The sequence below is a fragment of the Lissotriton helveticus genome, chromosome 5_1 (genome assembly GCF_964261635.1).
Source record: "Lissotriton helveticus chromosome 5_1, aLisHel1.1, whole genome shotgun sequence".
NCBI classification, from domain to species: Eukaryota; Metazoa; Chordata; class Amphibia; order Caudata; family Salamandridae; genus Lissotriton; species Lissotriton helveticus.
In genome coordinates this window covers 928,087,949-928,115,806 of record NC_136065.1, presented here as the reverse complement: position 1 = coordinate 928,115,806, position 27,858 = coordinate 928,087,949, and the positions used below count along the sequence as shown (strand labels likewise).

At 43.2% G+C, this 27,858-nt stretch overlaps 1 protein-coding gene across 2 annotated transcripts in view; it reads right to left on the bottom strand.

Moving 5' to 3' along the window:
* Positions 1–27,858, bottom strand: part of MYOF (myoferlin) — a 680,400-nt gene that overhangs the window by 449,676 nt on the left and 202,866 nt on the right. The gene's annotated exons all lie outside the window — the stretch shown is intronic.

Here is a 27,858-nt window from a genome sequence, read left to right as displayed (position 1 = left end):
GCTAAAACCAAATGCAACAGAAGACAAAATGAAAAACACTTCTCTAGAAGCATGCACCAAAATGCGGCCTCATACTTATTGTCCCAATCACCTTTACTGCTATTGTCACTTCCAATACGCCCCGCCCCTGCTTGTCGTTGGTTAACACATACTCTCCTCTATCCTCAATTAAACAATTGCACAGCCTATGGCAGTACAAGCCAAGATTAATTTCACTATAACATTTTCCGTTCACAACGCTCGTAGGGCCATCTTTGCACAATAGGTAGGCGACACCCCCAAAGTTTAAACACCAGCTTTAAGAATTTTAATTGCATAGCAACCTTGCTGGCCTCTAAAGTCAAAACAAGAATTGTTCCTTCACTGCGCTCTACAGTCATACGTTATAAGACATGCCTTTAAACAGCTGATCTCACCAGCAGATTCCAAGGGCATCCATACTGAATGCAAGTCACTGACACCTACCGATGCCCCTCGCCCCCACCGTCACAAGGGCAAGCCCATACTCAATGGAGTCTTAAGATTAGCAGAGGCCACCGATGGCTGGAGTCAGGTGACAGAGGTCCATGAACATTGCTTCTTGTCAGATTCACTCACAGTGGATCAATCCTGCCCCGTCGGTGGCCGAGCTATAATCTATTTCAATACTCACAAGGTTTGTTGTTAAGATCAAAGAAGTTTTCACCAGCAAAAAATATCAAACAGCTTAAGCTGCTTCAAGTGGTATCAGGCAGACAACATTCCATGTCAAAGTTAGGAGCTGGGCCGAACAAAAATTCGTGTTCTGTCATTTTAACCCACACCCCACTGAGAAATGGAATCTGGCCTAATTGAACGCCACCAGAGCCTCGACAGTGAATAACGTTTACTGTCATTATTTTTATACGGTGGCAGACTCATCGCACCCAGTCTTTCATCCGTTGTCACTGCATGCCTTTGTTAACCTGCGCCAGCTTCCCTTCCATGGTCCAACTAGGCCCAATGCCACATGACACGGGTCCTGGCCACACCGCCCCTTCTGTGACGCATGGGCCCAGTTCCTAAACATTCATTACACCCAATGCTAACCAACTGTCGGAACAATGGACCCAAGCAAGCCATGAACAGAGGGAGCTATACTGAAATTTAAAAAATACACAATTTAATCAGAGAGCATGGACTAACGCCTAACAGGAATACCTGCAGTAGCACCCCCAATACGACCCAGAAGCAAAAATATGGAAATCCAGAGAAACACGCTAGGTAGATGCTAGTTCGCTTATGAGAGGGATTTAGTGGCTTGAAATGATGGGGGACGACGTTCAAGGAAGTAATTTTCGAAGATGCAAAGGGTTCCTTGGCAAGGAAGGAGATTTATGCCACCTGCACAAACGTTGCATCGAGATGTAAGGTAGGTCAACTGTTGTCTTTTTTAGAGTACGATTCTCATTAGTTTTAGGATTTGGGCGCTGATGAGATTAAACGGGGAGAAGAGGAGTTTGGGTGTTGCAGTTTAAGTATACGCTTGACTGCGTAAATCAACATCTCTCCTGACCTTCAGGAAACAACAAAAAACATTACTGTTCTAACTTGACTTGTCGCTCAAGAAATTACTTCCGACTCCGCCCTATGTTATCCCCAAGGTTAAGCGTTGAGATGCCCCTGGGTGAGTCACGCGCTATACAATAAATCACTAATATAACATAACTGGAGAGGGAGGAGTCAAGTAGTATAGGATCAGAGGTGGAGGGAGGGTAAATGATAGCCGACAGGGGAGCAGTGAGGAGGATGCCAAAAGTGTCCCTAATCTTAGAGGTGAAAAAGGATGAAAAGTTGCGGGGAGTAGATTAGGAATTCTGTTAGCTTGGGAGAGGAGAGAGTTAGCTGTGCCAGTGTGAATCCCTTTCAACCACAAAACACTGGCCTGTGATGCTCAAGTCACTTTATTAATATATAAATAGGGCGGGATTACTTTATTCTTTACAAGGGTTTTTGAAATGGGACTGTATGGGGTCAAATGTGGGCAGGTGATGCCGTCACCCCGCTGCTACTGGCCTCCCGGTGGGCACAAGAAACCAGAGGAACAGAAGAGGTTATCCAAGTGAGGGCAGCTATCCAGCATTCACTGTCCCACCCATGCACCTGTTCTCTCTGCTTTCTAAGTGCTCCTCCTACACATATGAAGTGTTAAGCCATTTCTTTGTGCCCACCTTAACTGCAGATTGCTACAAACCTTTCAAGAGGGAAATCAGCCAGGACTCTTCCAGGCCGTCCTGCCCAGCAGCTCCAGAAACTTTTGGTGTGCAAATATTTATAGTAAACCTACATACATCTTAAACCCTCACAACCAGAATGTGTCTGTGGCAAGGGTTTGAAGAAGAGGTAAGGTCATGGGTAGTCAGCAAGACGTGGCTCAGTCAAGGTAGGTTGTAAATGCACGGAGGACCTTCAAACCTTCGTGCAGATCTCCAGATGTTTGGCATGCATGACTTTCCCTAATTTCTACTGTTGATATATACTTTTGTCTTCAAGCCCCAACATCTTCTATATTTCAGTAATTGTACAAGTTAAGAAACTTTGGATGGGGGTTGTTACCAAAAAATGCCTAGCAGTGTGAAACCTTACTATTGCTATTATTTGCCACTATTACTAATCAAAGAAGTTTCTCCTGCTTCAAAGTCCTAACCGCATTGTGGGAATAAAACGTTCTATTTGTTAAGTACACAAACCTCTTTGGACCTATTTGGTGAAAAAGATTAGGAATCATGGGCATCCAGAGTAAAAAATAAAAGCACTCCAATAATCTGAGATACATCAGGTTAGCCAGCCCACCAGGTTTATTAATGAAAAGTGACATCGCTGCTTTGGTGCATTTATGAGCCATCCAGAACAACTCCAGAACATTTCAGGCTAAACTGAGATTACAATATTTAGACAGTGACTTCGATTTTTTTTCCTCACCACGAAAATAGTTGTCACCAGCGAAAGTTCAATTACTGGTTGAGAAAAATAAATTTACTTTAGGAATATTTCCACACACAAAGGCTATATTTCTGCAATGCTTCCAAGGTCAGCCCGCGTTTTATACACCAAAAGGTACTGGAATAACAAAAGTTACCATAGGAAAGAGGAAGCATTGCTTTCGTTGTAGGCCATAGATGCGCGTATGAGGCACGAAGTAACCCGGAAGCAATTCTCTACAAGAATGTAGCAGCATAGGCCTGCTCTGTGAAATCTCTGTCTCTTGTACTATGTCAGCAGCAGCAGAACAAGAATGTAGTCATTTGAACCACTTTAAATCCAGAAAATACCCCTGACAGACACACAGTATGACTAGATGCAGGAGTCCAGTAGGCGGTCTGGTTGGCACAACAACGTAAACAAAAGGGGCGCGATAGATAGATACACACAAATGCTGTATGGTCCTCCTCATACTGATCGCCACCCAGTGACCATAGATTTACGTGTGATCTTTTTAAAACATTAGTCAAAATCCTCCCCACTTGTGTAGGTGCATAAAGTCACTTCATTGTATCACTTTTCATCACATTGATGACAAGGTTTTTCAACTCTACTTTTCCTGTCCGTAAAAGAGGGAATGCATGAAATCCTGCTTTACTGAATTAAAGTTTAAAAAGCTAAAAGCATCGGAACCTACGTATGGGGACCCTGGTTCTTTCTTCGCTCCCCTCGACCATTTGCAGAAAGGCAAGTCTCCGCAAACAAAAAAGTAATATCCAGCTGCGATGATGTATTTGGCCTTCCCAGACCGTTGGTTCAACTTCGATTCATATTTAAGGTGACTGGCTTTAAGCCAAGATGGCGTCACCTATATCAACGCGCTCCACAAATTGGCTATAACAAATGCTTTGGCAAGGCAGCAACTACTTTTTCATTCAGACAAAAGAATTTCAAAAGTACATACACAGAGCTGGAAGGGGCACGGTATATTCAATTGATTGACTAACTATTATGTAGCACTGTGTACCAGGAGTAAACAATTCCACTCAAGCATATCTTGTATGCCGGTGCTAGGTACTCTGTAGAGGTTGATGACAGGGTAGGGTTGTGGGTGTGATTCTCAAGAAACAGTTGCAGTAGTTTGAAGTTAGTGGTGTGGAGGCAAAGGGTTCGTAGCAATTTTCTAAATGTTGACTTCTCTTTTGTCGCGGTCCAAGGCAGATGGTCGTCTATCTGGACAGTGGGTTCAGTTTGGCGGCTCTATGTGGCCTCTACCAATGATACTGATGCATTTAATCAGTGGTGGGAGCTACTTAGCAACCAGTGGCTCTGGTGAGTAACAGCTCTGGTACTGGTCACGTGTCTCAGGTCCCCTACAGCAAGTGAGGGAGGGTTCCAATGGAACCACAAAATGGGGGCTTCAGTACTGAACTTCGGAAGGCTGAGAGTGGCACAGCTTGTGCTTTAGCAATTTTTTTTATTTGAAAGCGGTGCAGAATTATCTTTTAAATTTTTTTTTATTTACACTTGCGGTGAGATGGAGAGGTTGTTGAATAGGCAAGGTGACCAAATAACTCAGACAGCCCCAGTTTCAAGAGGCTGTCCCAGCATACTGAAAGTTTTCATTAAAATAAATGTAAGCCCCAGTTTTGAAGAGATGATTGGAGTAGGGTTCAAACTAGTTCCAAAGTAGTGCACTGGCCCAGTCATGCTAAATTACGGTCACTACGAACGTAAGTTTGTTGCCTTGACTCCCGTGCTATGCTTTCACACTGATAGCACAGCAGGTTCTAACAGCGACATTCATGTTCTCCAAACAAGCCACATCATCAATGCCTTCGGAGATAGATGGTTAGGTTGCGGGCACATTTTCTGGTGTTTTTGTTGGACATGTTTGCACACTGGAAGTATCTATAATAATTGTGAACGGAGCTCTGCAGTTTTCTTTTTGGGCTCATAATGAGGACATTCATGTGATTCACATTGCAGGTCACGTGCGTCACTCCGCCTAGACGTCTGCACCTCAGAAACACTATGAAACATATCCTGTCCTGGTTTTAGCCTTTGATTTCTGGTATTTGTAGTTTTATTTTTACCAGTGTAAATGCAGGACCCAAAGTCCCAGAATGCAAAGAACAGCAGGCTGAATGAGCTACTCCTGTGGTGCATGTGACAACTTGAGACAGGTGCTGTTTCTTGGATTACCCAAAGCTCTCTGAAATGCAGCAAAAAGCACAACCTAAAAAAAACTGGTCTTTCTTGTATCTAGTTATACTGCTCTGTGGAATGTCCCTGTGTAGTACTTTGTCATTGGGTGCGGTCATATTGGTCTTTCTGCACCCATGATCTGTGTCAATATTTAGTCTGCTTCTAGGTCTCTAGCCTGTCCTGGTTTTTGGTTTTGAAAACCCGGTCACCCCATGAACAGAACTTCAGTGCTCGACTAGAGTCCAGCATTTGCGGAAATTGAGAGCAGTTTGATAACATTTACTGATGCCTTGTATAGCGCTTTCCCACCCACCTTTAGGAGGTTCAGGTCTTCTCATTAACTTGAGTTTACTGGCTTTTTAACAAACAGGGGGAATACTATGGATAGTACTTTTAGAAGGCTAACTCCAACTTGTCTACTAGAATCCAAGACGATATAGAAGCAGGTAAGAACAATCCAATTAAATGTTTCAGAATGGGAAAGCTGAATCAACAGTGGCGTAGGCAGGGGGGTGGTCTGGCCTGGGCATCCCTTCTTTGGGGGCAGCGGCATTGTTAAATGCCCCCTACTCTGCTCTTTGTTGTCTGTCAACCCCCCTCGCCTGTCGATAGTCAACACTTACAACCCTCCCCCCCGGCTCTTACCGGCACTGGGCGGCAATCTGAGGTATCACCCCGGGCATCAAAAGCCCTAGCTACGCCAGTCTATCAAGTTTGTTAAAACACGGAAAAGGACTAACCTCATGCTCTGATTCAATATCCGGATATCCTATATGAGGATTATGCGTTCACACCATCCTAAACATACAAACCTTGAAAAGGGCATCAAGACGGTGCAGACGGCAATCGTTTTCCCTTATTCTGTGCGATGAGATAATATCGGTCAGGGCCTGTTCAGATTCTTTATTAAATATTATACTGTTTTCCTTTAATTGTATTTTGTTAGATTTTTGTCTCCCGTCTCTTACTAGAGGTTTAGGGTGCATTATAAAGAATGCTTTAAGGAGGATGCGGAGGAAACCTATTTCTGTTGGATGAATTTGTTCGGATTGTATTTTAACAGTACGTGGGAGAGAAATGCAAATTTGGTAGAAGCAATAAAGGAGGTGTGCATTTTCTATGCAAACACGTCACACAGCAGAAGTGTTCCCTGCGATATAACTCAAGCCACAGCAAACCATTTGCGAGAGTTCGAGCTATTGGCATTGTAAGCCAATTGAATTGGTCGCACAATGGTTATGTGCCAAGAAAACACATATGCTAATGTTAGCACCGACAGAGATTTAAACAGTTATGCTAATGTGCTTTTTTATATAGCGTAACTATCTCCTTTCACAGCAAAAGAACAAACTATTCAACATTCTTCTGGCATTGCAGACTCGTGGTCGCACCCTTAACGTTAAAAAGAAAGTCAAAAGTGAGTGCATTACAATATGCTTACATGCCAAATGAAGCCTAAAGGCATAACAATACGCATTTGACCAGCAACCTGAAGAAACATTTTGATCCCATAACATAAAATTAGCACAACAACAAGTCTACAGTGGTGAAAGACTAGACGGTTAAATCCTTTGCACTCTGTTTAAAGGAGGCAGCTAAGCTCAGCAAAAGAGAGAATTAGCATAAGTGTAGACACTGGGATTGTTTCACCAAGAAAAGATTGTTATAAGACGCATTTGTCAGGTGTGCTAGCAGACAAATGCTGTCCAATGAAATACCAGGACAGAATCCATGCACTCCTCCATACAGGAGACCATTTAGCAGCTGCAAAACATTACTCATAAAAAACATTATGGGACATTGTGTGCCATTTGTAAGTAAATTATGTATTTGCGAAAAAGAGATCGCCCTGCGGTGGTGCGCCAAGCAACCTCCCAGCTTGAATTCCTGGCTTCGAAGCATGTCCTGCTGCAATGTCAATAGTGTGGAGTATTCGACTATGGTCCCTGCCCCTTCACGCCCTTTGGACATTTGGGGGCCCTACCGCACTTACATCGACAAGATTACTGCTGAGCGCCAGTCCCAGCTGGTGAGTCAGGTGGTCCCCACGGGTGTGGGCTGAGAGATGCCGCCTTCCTCCCCAGATATGGGCGGCATGCCAATGTACTATGGGCCCTGGTGACACTCACCCTGACACTGTGTGAATGCATGGCCGGGTATGTACTGGCTCACCTCCATGCCTCCAGCTTGGTGCGTCCTCTGGTTCAGCTTCTGCTCCTCCCTGATGCGGGACTACCCCCTTGGTTCAAATAGACACTGCACTGTCATGCTTACTGGCGATCCCCGAGACCATGATGTCCTCTAATGGCTATGTTATATGTGACCCTCTCCTTATATACTGTACTAGATATATATCTTACTGTGTACCTAGACACCCAACTGTAATTGCATACATGTTTTGTGTATTATTTGGAAAATGAGAAATAAAGAATTAAAAAAAAGAAATATTATGTATTTGCGGCTGAATACGTTTTTTTGAGTCCCGATAGGATATATGCGGACCATTTAGCAAATGTAAGCAAGTTCCTGGTAGAATCAAATAGTTATGGGAATATTACATGCATTTCTATTTAAATTATTAATTTATAGATGAAAACCTTTGTTTATATCCCAAATGGACCTTGTTGGTACAGTGTTAAATTTTGAACATGTTGTAATATCGCAGTAAAGGCCAGGATCGTTGTAATTATGAATCATAAAACAAAAATAAATCGGTACAGTTGTAAATTAATTATGCATACAGAAATGGTGATAATTCAGCTTGTATCAACAAAGGTGCTCAAGTTGGATAAATACAATACCCTTAGACTTTAGAGTAAATTTGCACCATAACAATAACGAATATATTAGTAGCACAGCATGAATTTGAATTCTAAAAATAAGTAAGGGCTGCCCTTCATCGCACACCAAAAGACTCAAATAACCTGATTTTATAACGGAACAGTGCAACATGGAAAGAAACGGGTGCAACATTGTAGAAGTGAAGAGCTAATACTTCAAGCAGTATACCAACACGCAGAATTTTGGACAAAAATAATAATTAGCACCCCTAAGTAATGAAATGAAGACTTTCTATAAAAAAATATAATTAAGAACAAGACCAATGTGAACGTTTACTAATCCCACAAAAATGGCAATATAGCTTGGGATCTGAAACAAATAGCAAGTCGTCTTGGAAACTAGACCCTTAGTCCTGTTGGGATGCCTGGAATATTAGGCAATCCACAGAATGGTCACACAATATTAACATGCCAAGAAAACACATATGCTAGTGTTAGCACCCATAATGAGCTCAACAGTTGCGCTAATGTTATCTTTTAAAGGGTAGCTATCTCCTTTCACACCAAAAGGACAACTATTCAACATCCTTTCTTTATGTGCGGCTGTCATTGTTTAAGTGAAAGCGCGGCTTGGGGGCACTTTCAAAAACAAAGATTAGATGTTTTAAAAAGTGAACACGTTGACCCGCACATAAAGAAATGAAAAGCGTGGCTAGGGTCGCTTTCAAAAATAAAAAAACTTTTTTTAAGTGTAATAGAAAAATACGGTGCTGCCACTATATTTGAAGAGAAAGTGCAACATGCGAGCGTTAGCAAATCTAAAGAGCACCTTCTCATAATTACTAGGACAATAACAAGGAGGGGGAGGCATGGGCGCGAGTGAGTTCCTGTGCCTGAAAAAGCCTAAATGAAAAAAAAGAGTGCTCAGACAGTAATAAAGAACCTGATGAGTAACACCACATGTAAGGGGGCAGTCCTCATAGGAAGTTAAAAAAAGAATTGAAAAAAAGAGGGACTAGTGACCATATTAACCAATAATAAGCAGCCATTTACAAATGACAGTTAAAGGAGCCAATTAGAATGATGTGTGTTGCTTAATGCCCATATCAAGAATACAGTACATCTCGAAGAGACAGCGCAAGCCCTGCCTAGGCGAGACCTAAAAAAAAGGGGACATGCAAGTCACATACTCCATAGACATCCACGAAATGTATGGCTTAAAAAGGCCCCAAAAAATGGTATCTAATTCAAAAATACTTTATTTAGACAATGAAGTCTCTCTAAGTGCCTAAAATAACAAATAAAATCAGAGTAATAGCGGTTTCACAATTGTTCTTAGGTCTCAATATTTTTACAGGCAATTCATAATTCTTCCTCGATATTCCTCACTGGTAAAAATACAATTTAATAGAATGCTAACAACTAAATTAAAGTGCTTTTGGTTCAAAAGAGAAGTTGAGGGTAATTTCTTTAAGACTACTAGTGTTCAGGGATCCTCCCTTCTTCGTTTTGGGGTTCTGAATTTATTTTTAGTTGCTTCTTCACATACTACATTTTTTTTTAACAGTTTTGTAATCAATTGCGGCTGCTCATTGTTCAGAAGGAAACAGACGGCAGATGGTAATGTCTGTGTCCCCTCCTTAATCCATATTTACCGGAGCCATCTTCTGCGGTCTACCAATAGTCTAGGGCATATACAGAGCAAATGAGTTATTGACTCTTTTAATGCTTTCAAGAGGAAAAATTGGGCGTATTCCTGAAGACCAGTATGATGCAAATCTGTATTAGGCGAACCAGATCTACTTCTTCAGCTACCACAAGCTCTACTACACATTATTTTAGTCCCATGGGGATTATGTAGATAAAGTTTTAAGAGGGATAGGTTTCTTTTACTGGTTCTTCCTCTCTCAGCCCCCTAACCCCCTAACCCCCAGATCCAGTAGAAGAGAATAACAAGGACACTGAGCTCAAAGCACAGATTTTCTGGGTATATCAGGACACAGGTAAGAACGTGGATTCACCAAAACACTAGGAAAGCAACATTTTGCACCAGTTGCCCAAAAATGGCATAACAGACTTGACATCAATGTATTCCCATGGTGTGGAAACTACAGAACTTAAAGCTGGCTTACTTTCTGGCCCTGCAGCAGTTATTACCCATAAAATGAGCTGTAGGAAATGCAGTGCCTGGGGAACTCAAGAGAAAGCCAGGGCAAGCGACTGCTACCCCCGAATATTCCCAATTAATGTTCATGGGTGCCATGAATCTATAATGTTGGTCTCTTGCTCTTTTGAATGAAAGAGTATGGCTGCAGATATGTAGAATAAATGATGATTATGTAGTGAAGAATTACATTTAACAATATGAAGCTAGTAATTTACTGCAAAAAAAATATTATAAACAGTTCAATCTAAGTCACTTTCTGAAAAGGCTGTACTTCAGAAAAAAGGTGGTAAAATAAAGAAACATTTCTTAGTTTTAATGATATACAGCTGCACAAAAATAATCATGTTCCTACACATTTCTGCTTCTACTCTTGATTGTTCTTTCAGGGAAAGTGCACAGAAATGCTGACAATCTAGTTATTTTTCATTGTTTGAACAGCAGTTGTAATTCTGCTCCATCACCTGCGTATCTCGTAACGTCACAACTCAAATACAATAACTTATTACAGTTGAACAGCCATGTCATTTTCTTATCACAGTTGACTAGATCCATCACAGACTGTTTAAAACGTATAAAGAAAACATGAGGTTTTGGTACAAGTTTTGCAGACTTTAATGTATTATTATATTCTGATTAATCCTTAATTTCTGAGGCTCCCTCAATCTTGTGTGTGTTAACCCAAGCCAGTAACCCGCTACAGCTTATAATATTTAATTGTTTAAAGAACATGCGGCAATTCATACAGTAAAATCTGATGAATGAAAATTGGTTTATAGGAAACCTATTCATTTTTTAAATTTCCCGAAGACACTGAGCTTAGAAATAGTGGTTATTTGTACAACTTTCAATTCAAGGTTACCCATACCATCAGGTCAGTTAGAAGGCATTATGCAAAATGTGTTCTTTCTTCCACATATGCTTACATTTGAAAGTCAAAAATGAAGAGAAGGCCAATTGATGATACACTTTTATATAGCTCAGATGAAAAAGGTAGGATTGTGCATTAATATAGCCTTGTAGCTCGCCGTAGAGGGCTATACCGGCTATTAAAGGCCCTCACCAGCGTTAAAGGCCCGAGCCGAAGGCAAGGGCCTTTAACCAAGGAGAAGGACTTTAATAGCCGGTATAGCCCAGCTACGAAGGGCTATAATGCTATTAGAACATTCTGCCACTGGAGGGTAGAATGTTCTAACAAAAAAAACAAAGCCTTATGGGAGCGTGAGGGGGCTGGAATCCCCTCAGGCTCCTTGAAGCCTTTGTTCACAGCCAGAGCAGTGAACAAAAACATTGGAATGTTGGAGCTCCAGGCTTATACCAGCCATTATAAGCCCGGAGCACTCCATTGTATTCAATGGAGCTCCCAGCATTCCAATGTTCTAATATAGCCTTATAGCCCGCCGTAGCGGGCTATACCGGCTATTAAAGGCCCGCTGAATCGTTAAAGGCCCGAGCCGAAGGCGAGGGACTTTAACGAAACAGCGGGACTTTAATAGCCGGTATAGCCCTGCTACGAAGGGCTATAAGGCTATTAGAACATTCTGCCAGTAGAGGGCAGAATGTTCTAACAAATTAAACAAAGGGTTCTCGAAGCTCGAGGGGATATAAATCCCCTCGAACTTCGAGAAGCCTTTGTAGAACATTGGAATGTTGCTCTGCGGGCCTTTACTGGCCCGTAGAAGCAGGGAGAACTCCATTGTCTGCAATGGAGCTCCCAACATTCCAATGTTCTAATTAGTGTTTGTGTACTACGGCTATCAATATTGCTGGTGGTGTTTTGGTTCTTAATTCATTGCACAGAAGAATAGGGTAACATTTCTAGTTCAAACCTGGTTTGGGGACATTTAAAGAATGTAAAAAAAGCACTAATTTCTCCTATAGGTAGAAACAGGTTGCTCCAGAGTCTTGCAGCGGACTCTAAGACTACAGAAGCTGTAGGACCAATATTTTTGTAGGACTAACTCCAACTGAAAGAAATCCCTTTTCACCACTAACAAAAGCTGCACTTTAGAAAAACTATTCTAGCCCCAAATAATATATACAGGCAATTCAGATGACCTGGACTTGCATGGGATAGTTGTCTAGGTTACTGGGCAAGAGATCTTCAGGTCAGTTCTTCTGTGGTTCAGCCACAACAGTAATGTCAATGTTTGACAAATTTTACTTTAGACTACGCACTCCTACAACTATCTATCTTTGTTGAACATTGAGTGAAGTTGCTCTGCGATTATGCAGAGTAGGTGATCTGTGGTGTTCTTTAGTTTCTTTCTTCAGCTCTTGTTGCCAGGCTGTGATGTGATGTTCTAGAATTCTAGCCGGAGGAAGAAAGTTGTTATTTGAAGTTGGCAGTTTTATCCTGCTGCTCTGTGGGTGAGGTCGCTTGTCGACTCGGACTAACGATAAAGCTAACTCCCCTCACCTTTCTTGGAGCCTTGTGGTTTGCTTACTTCATCTGAAGGCATCACCTCATGATCCTCTTTGCATCCAGCTGTATGTCTAGGAGCATCTGGACAAGCTAGATGCAGACAACAAAGTAAACATTTGTTCTGCAAATAGCAACCAGCACCAATATGGCTCTGGGGCAGTGATTCCACAAGCACCTCAGTAGGCCCACAAACTAAATGTATATATTCACAGATGGGGCAGCCAATAGGCAGGCAGCAGAGCATCAGTTATGACGGGGCTTGATTCGAGGAGTCGGAGTGTGACGTGAGGCTGCACCACACATACCTGACTGCAGACTCTGTGGAACAGTGTAAATCACAGTGCACTCCATCCCTGCCTCTTATGTACGTTTACAAGGCTGGGGCCAGGCTCTTTAAAAAGGCAAGCTAGATGACTCATCTCCTACCACCTCCAGGACAGATCCCTGGGTGTGCCAGGTTAAAATGTCAGCTCTGCGGCATAGGTATGAATTAGGAAACACGGAAACATGCACACACGGAAACACGCACACACGGAAACACGGAAACACGCACACGGAAACACGCACACAAGGAAACACGCACACAAGGAAACACGCACACAAGGAAACACGCACACAAGGAAACACGCACACAAGGAAACACGCACACACGGAAACACACACACACGGAAACACGGAAACACACACACACGGAAACACGGACACGGACACACACGGAAACACAGAAACACACACACACACACACACGGAAACACACACACACACACATGGAAACACACACATGGAAACACACACACGGAAACACACACGGAAACACACACACACGGAAACACACACACAGAAACACGGAAACACACACACACAGAAACACACACACACGGAAACACACACACACACACACACACACACACGGAAACACACACACACAGAAACACGGAAACACACACACACAGAAACACGGAAACACACACACACAGAAACACGGAAACACACAGAAACACGGAAACACACACAGAAACACGGAAACACGGAAACACACAGAAACACGGAAACACACACAGAAACACAGAAACACACACAGAAACACACACAGAAACACACACAGAAACACACACACACGGACACACACACACAAACACGGAAACACACACACGGACACACACACGGAAACACGGAAACACACACACACAGAAACACACAAACACTGAAACACACACACACAGAAACACGGAAACACACACGGAAACACGGAAACACACACACACACACACACACACACAGAAACACGGAAACACACACACAGAAACACACAGAAACACGGAAACACAGAAACACACACACAGAAACACAGACACACACACACACACACACACACACAGAAACACACACACAGAAACACACACACACAGAAACACACACACACAGAAACACACACACACAGAAACACACAGAAACACACACACACAGAAACACACACACACAGAAACACACACACACAGAAACACACACACAGAAACACACACACAGAAACACACACACACAGAAACACACAGAAACACACACGGAAACACACACACAGAAACACACAGAAACACAAACACGGAAACACACAGAAACACACACACACGGAAACACACACACACACAGAAACACACACACGGAAACACACACACACACGGAAACACACACACACACGGAAACACACACACACGGAAACACACACACACGGAAACACACACACACAGAAACACGGAAACACACAGAAACACTGAAACACACACACACAGAAACACGGAAACACACACACAAACACTGAAACACACACACACAGAAACACGGAAACACACACGGAAACACGGAAACACACACACACACACACACACACACAGAAACACGGAAACACACACAGAAACACACAGAAACACGGAAACACACACAGAAACACACAGAAACACGGAAACACACACAGAAACACACAGAAACACGGAAACACAGAAACACACACACAGAAACACAGACACACACACACACACACACACACACAGAAACACACAGAAACACACAGAAACACACAGAAACACACAGAAACACACAGAAACACACAGAAACACACAGAAACACACAGAAACACACAGAAACACACAGAAACACACACACACAGAAACACACACACACAGAAACACACACACACAGAAACACACACACAGAAACACACAGAAACACACACGGAAACACACACAGAAACACACACAAACACACACAGAAACACACACAAACACACACAGAAACACACACAAACACACACAGAAACACACACAAACACACACAGAAACACGGAAACACACAGAAACACACACAGAAACACACACACACGGAAACACACACACACACGGACACACACACACACGGACACACACACACAGAAACACACACACACAGAAACACACACACACAGAAACACACACACACAGAAACACACACACACAGAAACACACACACAGAAACACACACACACACAGAAACACACACACAGAAACACACACACACAGAAACACACACACACAGAAACACACACATACAGAAACACACACACACAGAAACACACACACACAGAAACACACACACAGAAACACACACACACAGAAACACACACACACAGAAACACACACACACAGAAACACACACACACAGAAACACACACACACAGAAACACACACACACAGAAACACACACACACAGAAACACACACACACAGAAACACACACACACAGAAACACACAGACACAGAAACACACACAGACACACGGAAACACACACACGGAAACACACACACAGAAACACACAGAAACACACAGAAACACACAGAAACACACAGAAACACACAGAAACACACACACGGAAACACACACACACACACACAGAAACACGGAAACACACACACACACAGAAACACGGAAACACACGCAGAAACACACACACACAGAAACACGGAAACACACACACACAAACACGGAAACACACACACACAGAAACACGGAAACACACACACACACACAGAAACACGGAAACACACACACACAGAAACACGGAAACACACACGCAGAAACACACACACACAGAAACACGGAAACACACACACAGAAACACACAGAAACACAAACACGGAAACACACAGAAACACACACACAGAAACACACACACACGGAAACACACACACACACAGAAACACGGAAACACACACACACACACAGAAACACGGAAACACACACACACACACAGAAACACGGAAACACACACGCAGAAACACACACACACAGAAACACGGAAACACACACACAGAAACACACAGAAACACAAACACGGAAACACACAGAAACACACACACAGAAACACACACACACGGAAACACACACACACACAGAAACACACACACGGAAACACACACACACACGGAAACACACACACACACGGAAACACACACACACGGAAACACACACACACGGAAACACACACACACAGAAACACGGAAACACACACAGAAACACGGAAACACACACACACACACACAGAAACACGGAAACACACACACACACACACAGAAACACGGAAACACACACACACACAGAAACACGGAAACACACACGCAGAAACACACACACAGAAACCCGGAAACACACACACACACACAGAAACACGGAAACACACACACACACAGAAACACGGAAACACACACACACACACACACAGAAACACGGAAACACACACACACACACACAGAAACACGGAAACACACACACACACACGCAGAAACACACACACACACACACACTTTTGAATGCCTTAAAACATGGTTAGGTTACAAAATACTATGTTTTCAGTACTTCCCTCACAATCTGCACTCCTTTCCTTTGCCACTGGCCCTTAATACCCCCTCATGCACCACCTCTTATATAATGATTAACGTGATGTGCCAGCGTGATTGTCGAAAAATACGAACCTCATATCCTCCCAGTCTTACTGACGAAGCTACGCCCCTGTAAGTAAGTAATCTTTATTGCTCAGTTAATTAAAACCATTGCAAATATTAATACATGGGAAGAATAAAATTATAAAAAGTATAAGATGACTATAGGTTCATGATATTAATAGTCATTGCTACAGACATTTATACAAATTTTCCACAAAGCGTGAGTTAAAATTTGTAAGTCCCTTGTGTTATTTGAAAGAAAAGTCTTACACCTTGGAAAAAACGAATACACGGTGACAATAGTTTCGTGCGGTAGGAAGTCGTTGCTGCTAAAATGTATACTACTTTCACACCGTGTAACCCATACGGTAGCATTGGACCCTTATATTCCTGCGGTGACTGTGTAAAAGGCATTGCCTCTGGGTTTTAAACCTCGTTGTAATGTTAGACTTGGCTCACTGTTCAGTGCCCCTTTAATTTGCTTCTTGATTTTTACTGCAGCTGGTGTCTGCCGTCTGGCTTTCCTGTTTCTTTTCTACTATCTCTAGAAATTTTACGAAATGGCATGCTAATTGGATGTGTTTTCCGTCGGAGCAAGCCATGACCGCTTGCCGGCATGTTCTTATGCCCAGTTTGTTAAAGGGCACTTTTAAGTGTAATCTGCGCTCTGTGTCCAGGCCTTTGCAGGTGCAAATTAGATGTTGAATGTCTTCTTTTGCGTTCCCGCATATTCGGCAGTTGATTGTTGCTTGGGGCCTTTTCCATGGAGGAAGGTGTTTTTGTGATGAGGAGTAGGCCCAGCCGTAGATGTAAGAACTTCTCCTTTATGCTCCTGGTGAACCCAACCCCTAGGTAGCTTTGGTTGAGGCTGCTTGTGTAGCTTTTAATGACCATCCAGCCGTGCGCGCGATTGGCTAGGCTTGCTTTGTCCTCTGTAAATGAGATAGCTCTGACAGATTTGTTAACTAGCTGTTTGAAGATGTTATGGGACCCGCTGCACTTCCAGGCTTCTTGTAGGCACAAGGTGTTTATTGATTGGTTTAAATATTTTGCGGCCACGCTGTTGCTCTTTCTATCTCTTTCCATAGGTAGAAATTTAGACTAGCAGCTTCTCTCTGGATTTTGTGCCATCTTTTGGCATAGGCACCCATTCGCTCCAGCGTTTGGTTTCTTAGGCCAAATTCCAGCCTTATTTGTGCCGGCGAGGTGTAGGTGGGCAGACTGAATATCATTCTGATCGCCTTCACTATTGTGCTATTCAATTGCTGAGCGTCCCTCCCTCGTAGGCATTCGCTTCCATACGTTATGGCAGGTGTCAATTTTGCCTGAAGTACTTTAAGCAGGGGGGTAAAGCTTCGGCCGGCTGCTTTCGTTTTTAGGCCCCTTAGTGCTATCGCTATGCTGATACCCCTCCGTTTAATTGCTTCCTTTTGCTGTTGAAATTAGCCCTTGCTGTCCACAATTACGCCGAGGTACTTGTATTCCTCCGCTTTTTCAAGTGTGATCTTTTGGCATTAATCCTCATTGTTTTGGTCTTTGAGAGGTTGATGCTTAGGCTGTTCTCTGTTGCGTAATTAAAAGTTGTGCTGATTAGATGTTGTAGCCCTATTGGTGTTCTACTGATTAGGACAATGTCCTAATCAGAAGGCAATGTCCTTCATCTGAAGGCATCACCTCATGATCCTCTTTGCATCCAGCTGTATGTCTAGGAGCATCTGGACAAGCTAGATGCAGACAACAAAGTAAACATTTGTTCTGCAAATAGCAACCAGCACCAATATGGCTCTGGGGCAGTGATTCCACAAGCACCTCAGTAGGCCCACAAACTAAATGTATATATTCACAGATGGGGCAGCCAATAGGCAGGCAGCAGAGCATCAGTTATGACGGGGCTTGATTCGAGGAGTCGGAGTGTGACGTGAGGCTGCACCACACATACCTGACTGCAGACTCTGTGGAACAGTGTAAATCACAGTGCACTCCATCCCTGCCTCTTATGTACGTTTACAAGGCTGGGGCCAGGCTCTTTAAAAAGGCAAGCTAGATGACTCATCTCCTACCACCTCCAGGACAGATCCCTGGGTGTGCCAGGTTAAAATGTCAGCTCTGCGGCATAGGTATGAATTAGGAAACACGGAAACATGCACACACGGAAACACGCACACACGGAAACACGGAAACACGCACACGGAAACACGCACACAAGGAAACACGCACAGAAGAAAACACGCACAGAAGGAAACACGCACAGAAGGAAACACGCACACAAGGAAACACGCACACAAGGAAACACGCACACAAGGAAACACGCACACAAGGAAACACGCACACAAGGAAACACGCACACAAGGAAACACGCACACACGGAAACACGCACACACGGAAACACACACACGGAAACACGGAAACACACACACACGGAAACACGGACACGGACACACACGGAAACACAGAAACACACACACACACACACACACGGAAACACACACACACACACACACATGGAAACACACACATGGAAACACACACACACGGAAACACACACGGAAACACACACACGGAAACACACACACAGAAACACGGAAACACACACACACAGAAACACACACACACGGAAACACACACACACACACACACACACACACACACGGAAACACACACACACAGAAACACGGAAACACGGAAACACACACAGAAACACGGAAACACGGAAACACGGAAACACACAGAAACACGGAAACACACAGAAACACGGAAACACACACACACGGACACACACACAAACACGGAAACACACACACGGACACACACACGGAAACACGGAAACACACACACACAGAAACACACAAACACTGAAACACACACACACGGAAACACGGAAACACACACACACAGAAACACGGAAACACACACGGAAACACGGAAACACACACACACACACACACACACACAGAAACACGGAAACACACACACAGAAACACACAGAAACACGGAAACACAGAAACACACACACAGAAACACAGACACACACACAAACACACAGAAACACACAGAAACACACAGAAACACACAGAAACACACAGAAACACACAGAAACACACAGAAACACACAGAAACACACAGAAACACACAGAAACACACAGAAACACACAGAAACACACAGAAACACACAGAAACACACAGAAACACACAGAAACACACAGAAACACACAGAAACACACAGAAACACACAGAAACACACACACACAGAAACACACACACACAGAAACACACACACAGAAACACACACACAGAAACACACAGAAACACACACGGAAACACACACACAGAAACACACACAAACACACACAGAAACACACAGAAACACAAACACGGAAACACACAGAAACACAAACACGGAAACACACAGAAACACACACACAGAAACACACACACACGGAAACACACACACACACGGAAACACACACACACGGAAACACACACACACAGAAACACACACACAGAAACACACACACAGAAACACACACACACAGAAACACACACACACAGAAACACACACACAGAAACACACACACACAGAAACACACACACAGAAACACACACACACAGAAACACACACACACAGAAACACACACACAGAAACACACACACACAGAAACACACACAGACACACACACAGACACACGGAAACACACACGGAAACACACACACAGAAACACACACAGAAACACACAGAAACACACACACAGAAACACACACAGAAACAAGGAAACACACACAGAAACACGGAAACACACACACACACACACAGAAACACGGAAACACACACACACACACAGAAACACGGAAACACACGCAGAAACACACACACACAGAAACACGGAAACACACACACACACAAACACGGAAACACACACACACACAGAAACACGGAAACACACACACACACACACAGAAACACGGAAACACACACACACACACACAGAAACACGGAAACACACACGCAGAAACACACACACAGAAACACGGAAACACACACACACACAGAGAAACACGGAAACACACACAGAAACACGGAAACACACACACACACACAGAAACACGGAAACACACACACACACAGAAACACGGAAACACACACGCAGAAAAACACACACAGAAACCCGGAAACACACACACACACACAGAAACACGGAAACACACACACACACAGAAACACGGAAACACACACACACACACACACAGAAACACGGAAACACACACACACACACAGAAACACGGAAACACACACACACACACACGGAAACACACACACACACACACACACACACGCAGAAACACACACACACACACACACACTTTTGAATGCCTTAAAACATGGTTAGGTTACAAAATACTATGTTTTCAGTACTTCCCTCACAATCTGCACTCCTTTCCTTTGCCACTGGCCCTTAATACCCCCTCATGCACCACCTCTTATATAATGATTAACGTGATGTGCCAGCGTGATTGTCGAAAAATACGAACCTCATATCCTCCCAGTCTTACTGACGAAGCTACGCCCCTGTAAGTAAGTAATCTTTATTGCTCAGTTAATTAAAACCATTGCAAATATTAATACATGGGAAGAATAAAATTATAAAAAGTATAAGATGACTATAGGTTCATGATATTAATAGTCATTGCTACAGACATTTATACAAATTTTCCACAAAGCGTGAGTTAAAATTTGTAAGTCCCTTGTGTTATTTGAAAGAAAAGTCTTACACCTTGGAAAAAACGAATACACGGTGACAATAGTTTCGTGCGGTAGGAAGTCGTTGCTGCTAAAATGTATACTACTTTCACACCGTGTAACCCATACGGTAGCATTGGACCCTTATATTCCTGCGGTGACTGTGTAAAAGGCATTGCCTCTGGGTTTTAAACCTCGTTGTAATGTTAGACTTGGCTCACTGTTCAGTGCCCCTTTAATTTGCTTCTTGATTTTTACTGCAGCTGGTGTCTGCCGTCTGGCTTTCCTGTTTCTTTTCTACTATCTCTAGAAATTTTACGAAATGGCATGCTAATTGGATGTGTTTTCCGTCGGAGCAAGCCATGACCGCTTGCCGGCATGTTCTTATGCCCAGTTTGTTAAAGGGCACTTTTAAGTGTAATCTGCGCTCTGTGTCCAGGCCTTTGCAGGTGCAAATTAGATGTTGAATGTCTTCTTTTGCGTTCCCGCATATTCGGCAGTTGATTGTTGCTTGGGGCCTTTTCCATGGAGGAAGGTGTTTTTGTGATGAGGAGTAGGCCCAGCCGTAGATGTAAGAACTTCTCCTTTATGCTCCTGGTGAACCCAACCCCTAGGTAGCTTTGGTTGAGGCTGCTTGTGTAGCTTTTAATGACCATCCAGCCGTGCGCGCGATTGGCTAGGCTTGCTTTGTCCTCTGTAAATGAGATAGCTCTGACAGATTTGTTAACTAGCTGTTTGAAGATGTTATGGGACCCGCTGCACTTCCAGGCTTCTTGTAGGCACAAGGTGTTTATTGATTGGTTTAAATATTTTGCGGCCACGCTGTTGCTCTTTCTATCTCTTTCCATAGGTAGAAATTTAGACTAGCAGCTTCTCTCTGGATTTTGTGCCATCTTTTGGCATAGGCACCCATTCGCTCCAGCGTTTGGTTTCTTAGGCCAAATTCCAGCCTTATTTGTGCCGGCGAGGTGTAGGTGGGCAGACTGAATATCATTCTGATCGCCTTCACTATTGTGCTATTCAATTGCTGAGCGTCCCTCCCTCGTAGGCATTCGCTTCCATACGTTATGGCAGGTGTCAATTTTGCCTGAAGTACTTTAAGCAGGGGGGTAAAGCTTCGGCCGGCTGCTTTCGTTTTTAGGCCCCTTAGTGCTATCGCTATGCTGATACCCCTCCGTTTAATTGCTTCCTTTTGCTGTTGAAATTAGCCCTTGCTGTCCACAATTACGCCGAGGTACTTGTATTCCTCCGCTTTTTCAAGTGTGATCTTTTGGCATTAATCCTCATTGTTTTGGTCTTTGAGAGGTTGATGCTTAGGCTGTTCTCTGTTGCGTAATTAAAAGTTGTGCTGATTAGATGTTGTAGCCCTATTGGTGTTCTACTGATTAGGACAATGTCGTCAGCGTACATTAAATTAGAGAGAGTGAAGCCACCTATGCTTGGAGCATGAGAGTTGCTTTCATCCAGCTGCTGTGCAAGGTCAGACAAAGATGTTAAATAATGTTGGCGCCAGAACGCACCCTTGTTTTAGGCCTTTTGTGGTTTGTATTTTCCTTGATAGGAGGTCTCCTGTTTCTAACTTGACTTGGACCCAAGTGCCCGTATGTAATAAGATCAGCTGTGTTAGTAACCCCGATGGAATGTTCCTGTCTTCCAGCTTTGACCATAGTAAGTTCCTGTTGATGTTGTCAAACGCTGCGGCGAAGTCAATGAAACATAAGTACAGGGGCAGATTAGCTGTCTTCGAGGCGTCGATGAGGAGTGAGAGGGCCAAAATGTTTGTTGATGTGCCCAGTTCTTTTCGGAATCCTGTCTGGGTGATGGGAATTACTGCATTTGCTTCCGACCATTCCGTGAGCTCTTCTAGTAGAAGACCAGCATAGTATTTGGCCTCGTTATCAATTAGGGCTATTAGTCTGTAATTTTTGGGGTCCTTTACATCGCCTTTTTTATGAATTGGTGCTAATATCGAGCCTTTCCACGATGCTGGGATTGTTGTGGTGTCTATTACCTGTTTGAAAAGAGGTAGTAAGGCCATAGCCCAGTATTCCAGGTTTTGTTTGTAGAGAATTGGCGGTATCCCGTTGGGGCCTGGCGCTCCCTCCGCTTTTCCTTTTACGATCCTGTGTTCAGCCACATAATTGTATACTCCACTTTGCTAGTGGTACTGATTATTCATTGTACTAAAAAAAAAAAAAGTAAACAGATTTTTTGTGATTTTGCTTACATCCTGAAAAAAGAACTATTCATTGTACTCCATGGATGTATTCATGTATGTATGAATGTTTTTTGACTTACATGGTGGCAGTGCTTAAATTGTATTAAAAAAAAACCACACAAGTGCCAGTGCCCTCATCAGGAGGCCACTGCATCTTGTGCCACCCATTGCACCTGCCAGTGTTGCAAATGACAGCACCAACACAAGTACTAACCATCACACCGGTGGCGGCTCCTCCACTAAGGCGGAGGTGTGTCGACCCACTGCTATTGCAGCAGTGAAAAAAAAAGAAAATAATAACAAGAAGACGTTATCATTTACGGTTTTTTTCGGGAGTTGGGCGGGGCTTTGTGACGCCAGAGAAGGGGACGAGTGACTTGCACTCCTAAGTGCACATGGCAGTTTGGCCAAGCCTCTAAGGCTGGCCAAACAATCATGCGCACTTGGCATGTTCTCCATTGGGCTATGTTGCACAGCCCAGTGGAGAACATGCCCAGCATCCCCAGGCACTGCCTGAGCATCCAAACAGGATGCTCAGGCCAATCACGACACTGCTCTTGCAGCGCCGTGATTGCCTGGGAGAGCCAGGAAGCCTAAGTGCTTCCGGTGCTTCCAGCCGAAGAGGAGAGGCGTGCGGTGGAGAAGGTACATTTTTATTTAAGCCACTCCCACCCACTACCCCTGTTCCGAAGAAGGCTCCACTGCATCACACTACTAAAATGTGACAATTTAGACTACTCTTGGCCACCCGAAGTTATAAGATTGGTTGGGTGGCAAGTAAGTGCTGGTGCTGACACCTAAGTGCTGGTACCAAGCACCAGCAACCACTGGTTCAAATTAAGCACTGGTGTGTACTGATCCTGGTTAGGCTAAGGGAGGAATCTTCAGATGGGGTTTCCAGGGCATCTAGTTGTGGAAGACATGTCTGCCACAGCTGGCTCTTGCAGAAACAATGTATTAACTCTGAGAAAGTTATGAAAGGCTGAGATTTTCCTCTTGAATATCTATTGGAAGCCTTACAATGACTGTTAAAGTGGCAGAGATGAGGGCACCTCAGGCTCTGCGGTGACTGGTTGTCTGAATTAATTGACTATATGCAAGATCAATTGAGTTATTTAGTAGCAAAAAAACATATATTGAATTTTACAATGGTACTAGTGTTGGAGTCGAGGTAAAATTGACACCACTTCTAACCAAATTGTTTTTGCCGCAGCTTGGTGAAGGTTGGACAGCTGGGATGATGGCAATGAGCTTGGAGTTTGTCAAGAATCTTTCTCCTGGCCAGATATTTCAGTTGAAAAAAGTAGGCCTCTGGATTTTAGTAGGAGTTTCCTCTTTGCTGAGCCATAGAAAGCAATTGGCTAAATAAGATCCTTGTTTTCGGTCTGCCTTCACAAATACACAGGGATTCACAAATACTGCCACAGCAAAGGGTTTACAAACGCTGCCGCAGTGAAGGAGTCACATACTAGATATCAACATCTTGTGGGATAGGAAGATTCTGACACGCGCACACAGAGACTGAAATGCAAGTCCTGGTTAACACAAACACGCTAACTTCCTACAGCACACCACCATTGGGAAAACCCATATCCAACCCGCAGATTGAGTTACCTAACAGCAGCAACTGGACTCCTAAATGATAAACCATGCACAATATCAAAAAACACAAACACTTAAAAAGACACCCTACTTTATATTGGCAGGGATTAGGTATTACATCATTTTCTTTTTTTGAATAGCAACTCCTGTCATCTGTCTTCATCATTCTTTGCACATTTGCAAGTGTCTAGCTTTTGTGTCTGTATGAATGTGTACTTTCCTACAGACCAAAATCTGATCGGTGTAGTAGGAGTTCTATTCTATGTAGCGCCCTAGAGTGTAGCTGTTCCTAAGCTTGGGTTTTGTGTGCTGTCCACATATCCCTGCCCCCCACTCAGTGTCTGCCAACTTATTACAAGGCTGGCATTACTATTAGCATCATGTTCACAAAAGGGCATTTTGATGCAAATGTGACATGATGCGGTGGAGCATCAAGGACTCCATTTTCAATACATCACAATGTACCACTTTGTGCCGTGGTGGACTCTTGTGCAAAGGAGTCCCAACACTTAGAGTTGTTGTTAACAAAGGAAAGCGCCACTTGAATAGTTTTCAGGTGTTATCCCTCAGGCGTAATCGGGACTACCTTAGAGTGTACTGCTCTGAATTAAGAGTGTACACATTGATTGTTTTGTTCTCAGTAGGGGAACTAATTATTGATTTTTTTGTATTTGTATATGTTGTATATGTTTTATATTGTATATATGTAGTGGATTATATATATGAGTGATTTAAATGTTTATGTAATGTAGTGTACATTGTGTATATAGAATTTTTTTTATATGTATCAGTTTGTTATGATCATATCTTGGTTATCCAGTCACCTGACACGTACACAAGTTGGAATAGTGAAAAGTGAAAATTAATTTGCTATAAATACGATTTAAGATCAGCAGGGTAACTAATTGTACTCTGTCTGTAAATAAATGCTTGGATTGATCCCTTGATACCTTTTTTCTTTGACTCTACATCTTTGATGTTTATTGCCCAGGTAGATGAGGGTAATTTGGGCATGACCCCTACAATATATATACCTGTGGTGGACTCTAAAGTCTGTGTGCCAGGCAGCAATTTAGACAGTGCACCTAGACTACATCACAACAAATGTGCTGTTCCCAGTGCAGACAGGTTTTAAGCCACCGGTTGGCCTCCTCCTGTGCAAGAAGCTATCTGTCTTTAAGAAGAGACATTGATCCCTCTGTAGGCAGGTGTTGTTAGTGACAGCACCTGCCTGCAGGGATATGTCGGGCGGGGTCAACTGAACCTCCTTCTCTCCTGTCAAAGGGTGCATTGACTGTGCACCACCTGAAGTGGCACACAGTCAGGGAGTTCCCAGACAGCTCCTTTGTCTCTACACATGCTTCTGTAATATGGTGCAGGCACAGAGGAAAAGTGTTTCCTCAATTGCAAGGCAAATGAGGACACACCCCCTTGAGTTCGAGCCAGCACACATGCAGAGCTGACACAATCTGTATTACAGAAGTCGCCATGCAAGGATCTGCGGCCACTTCAAAAATGCCAAAATGCACCAACCATGGTGCAGAAAACGGGCACACATGCCGGCTGCACCCCAGGGCACTTAATGCAGGACTTCCCAGGTGAACAAGTGCATCTTCTCACTTTGAAGGCATAATTCTTACATAACTATTTATAACCTTGTTTTCTACCTATTTCTAATTGTACCATTTATGCTCTTATTAGTGTATTGTCCAATCCTACCTTAAACCATGCATGGCTATCCATATAATTGCCTTCCTATTGTCTGTACGCTCAAGTAGTATCAACTGTTTAGTGGAAGCTGGTTTACGTATGCAATATTGTGTCAAATGTGTCTGCAGCCTGCTTCTCCCTTGTTACGCCATATAGGTAATACAAACAAAAGCACACAAAGCCAGGGAGAAACATGCATAATTTCCTTTGAGAAATCATGAAAAATGGCAAATAAGTATGTGAAAGGACACTTATAGGAAATATAAAATATGAACACACCACAGAAATTATGAAACACAAAGAATATGTAAAACACAAGAACATATCACAACAACATGTCAGGGCAGTCAGTAAAGAACTGTCTTTGCATTGCCAAGAGGAGCCTGTGTTGTTTCTATCCATATTGACGGTTTCATGTCACCCTGCAACAACATGTTATTGTTTGTGTTACATGTCAGCATCTTGCATCGAAAACTGATGCATGGAGTCATTTTGCACTAAATAAAATGGAGTAAAATCAGGCATGCTGTGAGCAGCCACTGCTCTGGTTCCAAGCTGCTCTGGTTCCAAGCTTCACATTATTTCTCTTCTCCAAAAATGGGATTTACAACTGAATACAATCTTGATTACACATGTGTAATGGAGTAATCTCTGACATTATGGGTAACAATTGCCCATGAGTTATATGTAGCGAAGCCTAGCAGCTGCTAACCCTGGCATTGCTCCAACTAATAATACTCTGAGAAGTCACACAAGTAGTGCAACAAGCGGACTGTAAATAGTGCCACGCAAGGCTGTTAACTTTTTCTTCGCACACCTTTTTCCCAGGCCACAAATAGCAAATCGGAAGGTTTCGAGAACCTAATGGTGTGCCAAGGGAGGGATCCCTATGACGTCATTGACGAACAAAGGTGGAATGATGGGACTACTGCTATACATAGTATTCCGAATTATGGACATCCAGGGTTTTAAATATTTTGTATTGGTTTTTCACCACAATACCTTTATGTCTTAAAATTAACTTCATGTGCTGCCCCAAAAAAGCCACCTATATGACCATTTCATTGTCAGAGAGCCAATGAGGAGAAATAATAAAATTTGAGTGGCAA